A 12735-nucleotide genomic window follows, 5' to 3' on the forward strand; every position below is an offset into this window, starting at 1 on the left:
TCAGGAGGAATGGGCCAAAATTCACCCAACTTATTGTCGGAAGCTTGTGGAAGGCTAGACATTTCACATTCTTAAAATAAAGTGGTGATCCTAACTGACCTAAAACAGGGGATTTTTACTAGGATTAAATGTCAGGAATTGTGAAAAACTGAGTTTAAATTTATTTGGCTAAGGTGTATGTAAACTTCCGACTTCAACTGTACATATGTATATTTTTTCACATTTTTAAACAGTACCTTTATATTTCGCAACGGGGCTACACATTTGGTTTTTTTCTCACCTGAGTAGCCTCGTTTCAATGCCAAAAATAAAATTAAACCATCTTGTGTTCAGCGAAATAACAACATAATGTCAAATACAGGTAGCCGAGTCAAATAATTAACATCCAATCACATTATCCGTTACTCTCTCGCTGGAAACTTTTACTCTTTCGAAGACATTTAGTAACGAAACATGACAATTTGAAAGAATTAGCCACGGGAGTTTTTGGAGCAAAAATAAAGACAACTTTCGAGTAGTAAGACATGTATAAAAGCAACAGATACCATTAATCAGGGGTTAGAGCATCTTATATGGTGAACTACCGAATGGCTAGGACAGGCAAGCCCCATACTATTGTGGAGGACTTAATTCTTCCTGTTGCTGCGGATGTGGTTGGGAAAATGCTGGGGGAAAAGGCCCCCAAAACTATCCAGACAATCACTTCATCAATCAACACTGTTTCACGACGCATTAGTGACATGGCAGGAGATGTTTTAAAACAATTACTGCTTCGCATACAAGCCAGTGAATTACAGTAAATGTGTTACGGCTGGATGAGTCAACACACGTGGCGGGCCTGGCACAGCTCCTGGTATATGTTCGTTAAGTTTATGGGGGTCAATTAAGGAAGACATCCTGGACCACTGGAAACCGGACAACATTTGAAGATATTTTTTAAGTACTGGACAGCTTTGTGACATCAAATGGACTTTGGTGGTCAAGATGTTGATGGTATCTGTACTTATGGCGCAAAGCCATGACAGGGAGACATAGTGGAGTGGTAAGGCGCGTGCAAGCAGTTGCTCCCGACTGCACTTGGGTACACTGCAGCATCCACCGAGAGGCTCTTGCTGCCAAGGGAATATTTGACAGCTTGAAAGACGTTTTGGACACTACAGTGAAAATGGTTAACTTTGTTAAAACAAGGCCCCTGAACTCTTGTGTATTTTCTGCATTTTGCAATGATATGGGCACGTAACACTTTTGCAACATACAGAAGTGCACTGGCAATCAAGGGGTGAAGTATTGACACGTTTTTTGGAATTGAGACAAGAGCTTAAAGTTTTCTTTACTTACCATAATTTTCACTTGTCTGACTGTTTGCATGATGACGAGTTTCTCACACGACTGGCCTATCTGGGTGATGTTTTTTCTCACCTGAATGATCTGAATCTAGGATTACAGGGACTCTCCGCACCTATATTCCATCTGTGGGACAAAATTGAGACTATAATTAAGAAGTTGGAGCTCTTTTCTGTCAGCATTAACAAGGACAACACACAGGTCTTTCCATCATTGTATGATTTTTTGGTGTGCAAATGAAGCTTACGGACAATGTCAAATGTGATATTGGGAAGCACCTGAGTGAGTTGGGGGCGCAATTACGCAGGTACTTTCCAGAAACGGACGACACAAACAGCTGGATTCTTTATCCCTTTCATGCCCTGCCTCCAGTCCACTTACTGATATCTGAACAAGAGAGCCCCTTTAAAATTGCTACAAGCGGTTCTGTGTAAATTGAATTTAATCAGAAGCCACTGCCAGATTTCTGGATTGGGCTGCGTTCATAGTTTCTTGCTTTGGCAAATTGCGCTGTTAGGACACTGATGCCCTTTGCAACCACGTACCTATGTGAGAGTGGATTGTCGGCCGTCACTAGCATGAAAACTAAATACAGGCTCAGACTGTGTGTGGAAAATTATTTAAGACGGACTCTCTCCAATACAACCCAACATTCAAAGTTATGTGCATCCTTTCAAGTACACCATTCTCATTAACCTGTGGTGAGTTATTCACAATTTTAGAAGAACAAATAAGGTTTTATATGTAAGATGGCTAAGTAAAGAGCAAAACTATTGATTATTATTATATTATTATTTGTGCCCTGGTCCCATAAGAGCTCTTTGTCATTTCCCACAAGCCGGGTTGTGACAAAAACGTACAATCATTCTTATGTTTAATAAATGTATTGTATAGTGTGCGTGTGGCAGGCTTACAATGATGGCAAAAAAACAACATTTGAGAGTCCGTTGACCCTGGTGCTAGAGGGGGTACGCAGCTGGAGGTTGAACGTTTAAAGGGGTACGGAACTATAAAAAGTTTGGGAACCACTGGTTTACAGTATAGTGATTTTGTGTGTTCAGAAACCTAAGCAAGACAGACGGCAATGAACAGTAATACATTCCTATCTTAAAATTAGTCTCTCAAACTTCATCACGGCATTCTAGAAAAGTGACAGGCCTCCGGTACTCTTTAGAATGTGACATTAACAAGCAGCAGCTTCTGAAAAGCCTTATAACAGACTCCATCCTGACATAGAACTCCAATAGGGATGGCATGGAGGGAGGCGTTGGGAAAGCTGGACTTTGTTGAGCCCACATGGTGTTCCCATAGTGCCTCAATCCTGTACAGTAGATCATTACAGTATTCATCTTCAGATAGCTCCCCTTTTTGGCTGCCGCCCAGGCTCCACCTTATTGGCCCTCCCATGCTCACCTGCGATTTAGGTCAATGTTTTCGTCATCACACCGGAGTAGCCCAATCAGAGTTGCCATTGTTTATTGTGATAAGTCCCTCTAATGAACAAATCACCTGCTACCTGGAGCACTTAGAGCTAGGTGTTAAACTCTGGTTATAAAAACCTCTGACCTGCTACCTGGAGCACTTAGAGCTAGGTGTTAAACTCTGGTTATAAAAACCTGACCTGCTACCTGGAGCACTTAGAGCTAGGTGACCTGCTACCTGGAGCACTTAGAGCTAGGTGTTAAACTCTGGTTATAAAAACCTGACCTGCTACCTGGAGCACTTAGAGCTAGGTGTTAAACTCTGGTTATAAAAACCTCTGACCTGCTACCTGGAGCACTTAGAGCTAGGTGTTAAACTCTGGTTATAAAAACCTGACCTGCTACCTGGAGCACTTAGAGCTAGGTGTTAAACTCTGGTTATAAAAACCTGACCTGCTACCTGGAGCACTTAGAGCTAGGTGTTAAACTCTGGTTATAAAAACCTGACCTGCACTGGAGCACTTAGAGCTAGGTGTTAAACTCTGGTTATAAAAACCTCTGACCTGCTACCTGGAGCACTTAGAGCTAGGTGTTAAACTCTGGTTATAAAAACCTGACCTGCTACCTGGAGCACTTAGAGCTAGGTGTTAAACTCTGGTTATAAAAACCTGACCTGCTACCTGGAGCACTTAGAGCTAGGTGTTAAACTCTGGTTATAAAAACCTGACCTGCTACCTGGAGCACTTAGAGCTAGGTGTTAAACTCTGGTTATAAAAACCTGCTACCTGGAGCACTTAGAGCTGGTGTTAAACTCTGGTTATAAAAACCTGACCTACCTGCTAGGTGTTAAACTCTGGTTATAAAAACCTGACCTGCTACCTGGAGCACTTAGAGTGTGTTAAACTCTGGTTATAAAAACCTGACCTGCTACCTGGAGCACTTAGAGCTAGGTGTTAAACTCTGGTTATAAAAACCTCTGACCTGCTACCTGGAGCACTTAGAGCTAGGTGTTAAACTCTGGTTATAAAAACCTGACCTGCTACCTGGAGCACTCTGGTATAAAAACCTGAGCACTAGGTGTTAAACTCTGGTTATAAAAACCTGACCTGCTACCTGGAGCACTAGGTGTTAAACTCTGGTTATAAAAACCTGACCTGCTACCTGGAGCACTTAGAGCTAGGTGTTAAACTCTGGTTATAAAAACCTGACCTGCTACCTGGAGCACTTAGAGCTAGGTGTTAAACTCTGGTTATAAAAACCTCTGACCTGCTACCTGGAGCACTTAGAGCTAGGTGTTAAACTCTGGTTATAAAAACCTCTGACCTGCTACCTGGAGCACTTAGAGCTAGGTGTTAAACTCTGGTTATAAAAACCTGACCTGCTACCTGGAGCACTTAGAGCTAGGTGTTAAACTCTGGTTATAAAAACCTGACCTGCTACCTGGAGCACTTAGAGCTAGGTGTTAAACTCTGGTTATAAAAACCTGACCTGCTACCTGGAGCACTTAGAGCTAGGTGTTAAACTCTGGTTATAAAAACCTGACCTGCTACCTGGAGCACTTAGAGCTAGGTGTTAAACTCTGGTTATAAAAACCTGACCTGCTACCTGGAGCACTTAGAGCTAGGTGTTAAACTCTGGTTATAAAAACCTGACCTGCTACCTGGAGCTTAGAGCTAGGTGTTAAACTCTGGTTATAAAAACCTTATAAAAAGAGCTAGGTGTTAAACTCTGACCTGCCTACCTGGAGCACTTAGAGCTAGGTGTTAAACTCTGGTTATAAAAACCTGACCTGCTACCTGGAGCACTTAGAGCTAGGTGTTAAACTCTGGTTATAAAAACCTGACCTGCTACCTGGAGCACTTAGAGCTAGGTGTTAAACTCTGGTTATAAAAACCTCTGACCTGCTACCTGGAGCACTTAGAGCTAGGTGTTAAACCCTGACCTGGAGCACTTAGAGCTAGGTGTTAAACTCTGGTTATAAAAACCTGACCTGCTACCTGGAGCACTTAGAGCTAGGTGTTAAACTCTGGTTATAAAACCTGCTACCTGGACCTGCTACCTGGAGCACTTAGAGCTAGGTGTTAAACTCTGGTTATAAAAACCTGACCTGCTACCTGGAGCACTTAGAGCTAGGTGTTAAACTCTGGTTATAAAAACCTGACCTGCTACCTGGAGCACTTAGAGCTAGGTGTTAAACTCTGGTTATAAAAACCTCTGACCTGCTACCTGGAGCACTTAGAGCTAGGTGTTAAACTCTGGTTATAAAAACCTCTTCCAGCTCTATTGATTTACTGGCAACATTTGATTGTACCCTCGGGCCAGGGGGCCTGCTAGGCCGTGACAGAACTCTTCCTGTTTTACAGACCAAACAAATAAATCTTCTAACCATTAATTCACTGGGCTTTGCCCTCTTCCTGACTGTTACAGACGGGGCACAAGAAAAAAATAACAGATTCATATTGGGCACCCGGCTCGTTCGGCGCATTATTTCTCCCATTGCCCTTTCATATTAGATTAAGTCCATACAGACAACTCTTGAGTGTTCTGGGAAGATTTTATTGTAGCCAGAGAAAATGCATGAGGAAATGATTTGAGCGGGTTATCCTGTTTTTGCAAGCGACAGTCATTATTTCAATATCCTGTGAGGTTCTTTTACGAGCCCCCCTGCGGCGCATGCTGGCTTCATCTCCTTTCTTTAGGGAGTTGAGACATTGTACCTCATACTCAACACAAGCCAACTCCAGGGATTGAGGAGGGGCTGGGGGGGGGTTAGTCAGGCAAGGCAGGCTGACTTTTCGAAGGGGAGGCAACTGTAAACACTCAGATAACGTGACATATGGTACTGGAGAGCGGTGCTGCAGAAGCTTCTGACCGAAGCCTAAATCATTGGTACATTCAGACACCAAATGGTAATTTGAGAACAATGCAACCCCTTGTAAAATGTTTCTAGGGGTACTGTCCAATGAAATCTGCACGGCTGTTATCCAAAGAATAACTGTGTTTGATGAGACCGTTTTTTTCCGAAAAATAAGCCCACTGATATATTATGACATGTCCACAGTGTATTGTGAAATGGCTGAAGTTATTGGAATGACAAACACTGAGGTTCTGTAGACAAGCACACATTTGACATTCCCATTACAGCACTGTGCTAAACACATAGCTAGCAGCGTAGTCATTAACAAACAGCCTCCAACAACATGAAATATACCAGTACCCGTGCATATTCCTGACCAACATGTTGACTTAGCTTTGAAGCAGCACTACCATTGCCTTTATTGTAGCCTTACGTAACATAGGTTCAAATGAGTCTTTCCAGCCCACAGCTATCCCAGCGGATCCGAGGTAATTGTGATCACATGCCGAGCACGCAGCTTCATACAAACTGGCGGTGCGGTGACGGAATCTTCAGAGAGTGATGTCATCATCCTCAGAAGACAACTCAGAAAACCCCCTTAACCTCAGGGACTGGCTTAGATTAGACAGCTGGGCCAACAAGCAGGGCAGGAAGGCATGCCTGTGATGTAGCACTGCCCTCATCTTGGAGTCGTGATGTCTTCACGGGGTCATAGCAGCAGTGAAGCCTCTTTTTTTCATGCCAGCCATATTGGTCACAGCAGGGGGATTTGTTTTGTAATATCTAATAAGCTAACACATGGAAATGTTTTAAGATGGTGATAAAATTTATAATTTTGTCATTTGATTTTGAATTTTTGGACCCCTGTGGTTTTAAATAAATATTCAAAAAATATTTGATGAAACATTGACTTTGGCCTTTACTGCTATAGCCCATAGAAACACATTGAATAACACATTTGTACATGGCAAAACGGACAGTCAGAAAATAAGTAATAAGGTTTTAAAGTGTCTGTCCTATATCTGAGAGAAATAGGAAAATGTTTGGTTGGGTCACGTTATTTGTGGCACATTTGACCCCTTATACACTTTTTTCCAATATTACGGTCCTGTATTGGGTTACCTTCAGATGACTCCTCTTTCAATATTTATGTGCTACGTAGAGCAGAACAACTGACACATTCATGCTCGAAGGAGTCTCCCCTTTCGATATTGGTTACATATTCGTTTGTAGCTCAAACGGTTCACGTTTTACAGATGATTTCTCAAAGATGTTCTTGTCCGGATCCTCTCATGTGTAGAAAACGACCGCTTTCACAAGCCCTTTGTCATGGAAGAGGCGCAGACGTTATTTCGTCGGAAATAGGGGATTGAAATGCAGCCACTACAAGAAACAGTAAATCTCTAGCATAAACACACGGGGAGATATTCAATATTCAAAATGACGTCACCGTTTGATGGACGGGTGCGTCAATTGACTTTAAAGAAAAGATGACAGACTTTGAACATTGCAGGTCTGTTAGTGCTACAGCACAAGGGTATGTGTGTGCCTAGGAGGTGGATAGGTGCTAGTCTCTAGTCATACTAGTCTCACACCAGTCTGTTGAGGTCATGAATATGTTGTTACCCTATGCTCAAACATGTCCTCTATAGAGTAATGACAGCCAATCAACACACAGACCTTCAGGAGGGCAGAGACTTGTGCGTGTTTATACTGCCCACGTGCGTGTATGTGTGTGTGTGTAATGTGTAGCAGCCAAGATGTGTGATATCTCAACCTCTGGCCAGATCAAACCACTGTCTTCTGCCATGGCCCTGAATAGGTGCTTTGTCAAACCGTACCAGTCCAGAGACGAGCCATTACTAAGAAAATCCCATAGATGGCCCTTTATCTAAAACGCTTTATTAAATCATAAATATGGACATAATCTACATAGGGAGGTAACCCAGGGGAACAATGAGAATCCTGTTTCATGATGTCTCTGTTCTGATCCATTATCAGTGGCAGATACTAATGAGTTGATTCACAGCAGATATTAATGAGTTGATTCATATCAGATCCTATTGAGTTGCTTCACATCATATCCTAATGAGTTGATTCACAGCAGATACTAATGAGTTGATTGACATTATATCCTAATGAGTTGAGTCACACCAGATCCTAATGAGTTGATTCACACCAGATCCTAATGAGTTGATTCACACCAGATCCTAATGAGTTGATTCACAGCAGTGTGTGTGTACTAACTCAGGCTATGACCACATTATTGCATTGGCTGTTTTGGGTATATCATTCTGTTTCAGCAGAATAATGAATTAATGAATTACTTACTGTAATTATGGACCACTCTGATCACCAAGGCAGAACAGTGGTCATTAGTGAAACATGAATACAAGGGGACTGTCACTGTCACAGCCCACCGGTAACTCTAGCCAACTGTGACGTTGGTCAGTGGGTCTTTATTCAATGATGACTGTCCTCTTTGGCTCACGAATATCATCAGGCCGTATGATGTATGATGATGACAACATGTCTATTTCTGGATTAAATGTATATATATTATATATAATATATATATATAATATATATATTATATATATATATATATTATATATATATTATATTATATATATAATATATTTATATATATAATATATTTATATATATATATATATTATAATATATATATTACATATATTACATTATAATATATATAGTATATATATTATATATATATATATATATATATATATTACATATATTATATATATATATTACATATATTATATTTATATATTACATATATTACATTATAATATATATATTACATTATAATATATATATTATATATATACTATATATATAATATATATTATATATATTACATTATAATATATATATATATATATATAATATATATATATAATATATAATATATATATATAGAGAGAGAGGGAGAGAGAGAGAGAGAGAGAGTTGCTTCTCCAAATGGAACATAGAGCCAGTTTCAGTATATTTTTGTTGAAAGCTGGTGTGTGTACTACATTTTGTATGTATGTAGGTTTTGGTTGAATAATCTAAGAATGTATGATCAAACTAGAGTCATCTTCATTACCTACGCATCAAACTGAAGAATATGGACTTAAACAGGCCTCCACCTGCACTTGAATGACAAGAAAAGTCTATGTGGATAACAGTTTCTGCTAAATTACTAAAATGCAAAAAACAAAACATCAGTTAAGCTACATTTCATTCTCTGCTGCAAAAGGTTTTGTTGCTGTAGATATAGCTAGACACATAATGGCTTCTGAATATATAGCTCTTTCCATGACATAGACTGACCAGGTGAATCCAGGTGAAAGATATGATCCCTTACTGATGTCACCTGTTAAATACAATTCAATCGGTTTAGATGAAGGGGAGGAGACAGGTTAAAGAAGGATTTTTAAGCCCTGAGCCAATTGAGACATGGATTGTATATGTGTGCCCTTCAGTGGGTGAATGGGCAAGACAAAATATTTAAGTGCCTTTGAACGGGGTATGGTAGTAGGTTCCAGGTGCACCGGTTAAAGTGTGCCAAGAACTGCAACTCTGCTGGATTTTTCATGCTTGACAGTTTCCTGTGTGTATCAATGATATATAGTCCACCACCAAAAGGACATCCAGTCAACTTGACACAACTGTGCGAAGCATTGGAGTCAACATGAGCCAGCATCCCAAAGAATTTAGGGTGCATTCAATATTAGGAAGGTGTTTTTAATGTTTTGTACACTCAGTGTATATACTATTAGTTATCTGTATATATAATGTAACAGATAAAGCTGTGTAGGCTAGAGCATTGGCCTGTTCAACACATTGACTCAGAAGGGTCGTAGAAGGTCTGGCTCAGGCACAGGCCCATAACACAGGCCTTTTGAAATCATTAAGTAATGAAGTGGTGCCAATCAAATACAAAATGTATCCACAAGCCAGGAAGGACCCTTTTATGTTGAAACCATAAATACTGTTCTTAGAGGGCTTGGATAACCATCAGAGCCAATATTTCAAAGCTGATTCAAACATCTGTTATCGCAAAAAGGTTCACACCCAGTGTAAACCACTGACGCTGCATAGGATTGTATAATCCACAGGATATGAGGACATTAAGGTTTAGTAGGCTATTATTCATCTGATTATCAATAAATTAATCTCTTAAAAGTATTGTCTCTTTGCCCTGTTGATGGAATGCAGGATCCCTTGTTAGACCCTGATATTTGATACACAAAAGCACTTACACAAGCAGCTCCAAAATGCAGGTGTTTCAGCGTAGCTCAGTGCTTTCTGTGGTGGTGGGGCAGCCAGTGGAAAATAAGGAGTGTGTTCTGTCACTCACTACGCCACTGCCAAATTTAAGACTAGAGCTCGAAAATTCAAGCCCCTATGGTGCTGCCATTGAGTTACATTAGAAGGGCCCATCCAAGAAGGATCAAGGTCATTGGCCACAGATAAAATGACGTCATATCACGTTATATCTACAGTAGCTTTGATTGGACATCATACTTTCTAAATCTTAGCTGGCAGTCATCATCATGAATCAAGTCGACAAAATCCTTGTCATATGAGGAGAAATTATGAAGAGAAATTATAGATAAAATGTATTGGTGCTCTTCGGCCATTGGATACAAACATTACACAACAAGTTGGAAATAGCAAATTCAACAATGAGTGGTTTGGAAGGAATCAGTGGCTAACTGCAAGCATTGCAAAGCAATCACTAGCCTGCTATTGAGTGGAGTGGGTGTGTGGTCCTAATTCTCGGTTTAAGGTTCTCTTTTCTAAGTTTAAAATGATTGTTACACTCGTCGATGGAAGGATCGGACCAAGGTGCAGCGTGGTAGGCGTACATCTTACTTTATTGAATGAACACCGAAAAAACAAATACAAACTAAACGTAAAGTTTATGGTTAACCTCTTCAACCTATGGGGGCGCTATTTCATTATTGGATAAAAAAACGTGCCCGTTTAAAGCGCAATATTTTGTCACAAAAAGATGCTCGACTATGCATATAATTGACAGCTTTGGAAATAAAACACTCTGACGTTTCCAAAACTGCAAAGATATTATCTGTGAGTGCCACAGAACTGATGCTACAGGCGAAACCAAGATGAAACTTCAAACAGGAAATGAGCAGAATTTTTTAGGCTCTGTTTTCCATTGTCTCCTTATATGGCTGTGAATGCGCCAGGAATGAGCCTGCCCTTTCTGTCATTTCCCCAATTCCCCATATTTTGAAAATCTGAGATGACAGTGTTGTTAACAAAAGGCTAAGCTTGAGAGCTAGCAGATTTATTTCATTTCATTTGCGATTTTCATGAATAGTTAACGTTGCGTTATGGTAATGGACTTGAGGCTGTAGTCATTATCCCGGATCCGGGATGGCTCGACGCAAGAAGTTAAACCTTGTTTTTTTCCGAGTTCCCAGTTGTTTTGAAAGCACCATAAATCCAGAGAATGACAGACTTCGATGACAAAGTTTGATGACCAGGATGAAGGACCGCCGCGCCACCTTCCTGTTCAAGTGAGCACAACACAATAAGTCAAAAATGTCTTGTATGCTGCTGCATAAATTATGTAATATGCCAGGGAGATATGTATACTGTAGATAAGAAAGTAATACTAAGAGTATGTTGTGTAGTAAGCTGTTAGTTGCCCATGTGCCTCACCCCAATAATTTGATATATTTCCTCCTTAATTTCACCTACTGTTCTGACTTAGTGGGGCACATGTAGCCTATAACCTGTTTTAGAGAAATATAATCATTGAATATTGTAAAAGCTTTCATTGTCTGTTTATTTGTCACCTTTATTTATCCTACAGTTCTGAATTGGTGTACAGGGAGAACACTGTAAGAACTGCCCATGTTCTGAATTCTGTTGCTGTACATTTGAAAAGTGCGAAACAAATAGTTATATTGACTACGTCCGTCCTAGCTCGCTCATTAACTTCTTGACACACCCATCCCATTTTCCTCAACATCCTCTGAATTGCAGAGCGCCAAATTCAAATGAAATTACTAAAAATATTAAATTTTCATGAAATCACAAGTGCAATATAGCAAAACACAGCTTAGCTTGTTGTTAATCCACCTGGCGTGTCAGATTTCAATAAAGCTTTTCGGCGATCTCTCTCAGTAGACAAAATATTACAAACAGCTAGCAGCCAAGTAGATTGCTCACGAAGATTGGTCAGAAAAGCAATAAATTAAATCGCTTACCTTTGATGATCTTCGGATGTTTGCACTCACGAGACTCCCAGTTACACAATAAATGTTCCTTTTGTTTCATAAAGAATATTTTTATATCCAAAATACCTCCATTTGTTTGGCGCGTTATGTTTAGAAATCCATAGGCTCGGGCGGTCACGACATCGCATACAAAAATTCCAAATAGTATCCGTAATGGTCGTAGAAACATGTCAAATGTTTTTTATAATCAATCCTCAGGTTGTTTTTACAATATATAATCAATAATATGTCAACCAATGAATGTCTCTTCCATAGGAGAGAGAGAGAATGGCTGTTTCGCATGAAAAACTCTGCTGGCACCCAGCCATCCACTGGTTCTTTCTCGCTCATTTTTCAAAATAAAAGCCTGAAACTATGTCTAAAGACTGTTCACACCTTGAGGAAGCCATAGGAAAATGAATCTGGTTGATATCCCTTTAAATGGAGGCAAGGCATCCAATGGAACAGAGACCTTTCAGGAAAATCACTTCCTTGTTGGATTTTCCTCAGGTTTTCGCCTGCAATATCAGTTCTGTTATACTCACAGAAAATATTTTGACAGTTTTGGAAACTTTAGAGTGTTTTCTATCATAATCTGACAGTTATATGCATATTCTAGTTTCTGGGCCTGAGAAATAGGCTGTTTGAAATGGGTACATTTGTTAGTCAAAAACAAAAATACTGCCCCCTACACTCAACAAGTTTTTTAATGTCTTAATCGAAATTACGGATTGCCTCTTTTCCGCTTATAATCCCCTTATGCCACAATTTGTACATCTTGATTGTCAGTAGAAACCACATTTGTTTAAGCAAGTCAGCCATGTCAGTTATGTTTTTTTAAAGGTAGTAA

This window comes from Oncorhynchus nerka, linkage group LG18 (genome assembly GCF_034236695.1).
Source record: "Oncorhynchus nerka isolate Pitt River linkage group LG18, Oner_Uvic_2.0, whole genome shotgun sequence".
NCBI classification, from domain to species: Eukaryota; Metazoa; Chordata; class Actinopteri; order Salmoniformes; family Salmonidae; genus Oncorhynchus; species Oncorhynchus nerka.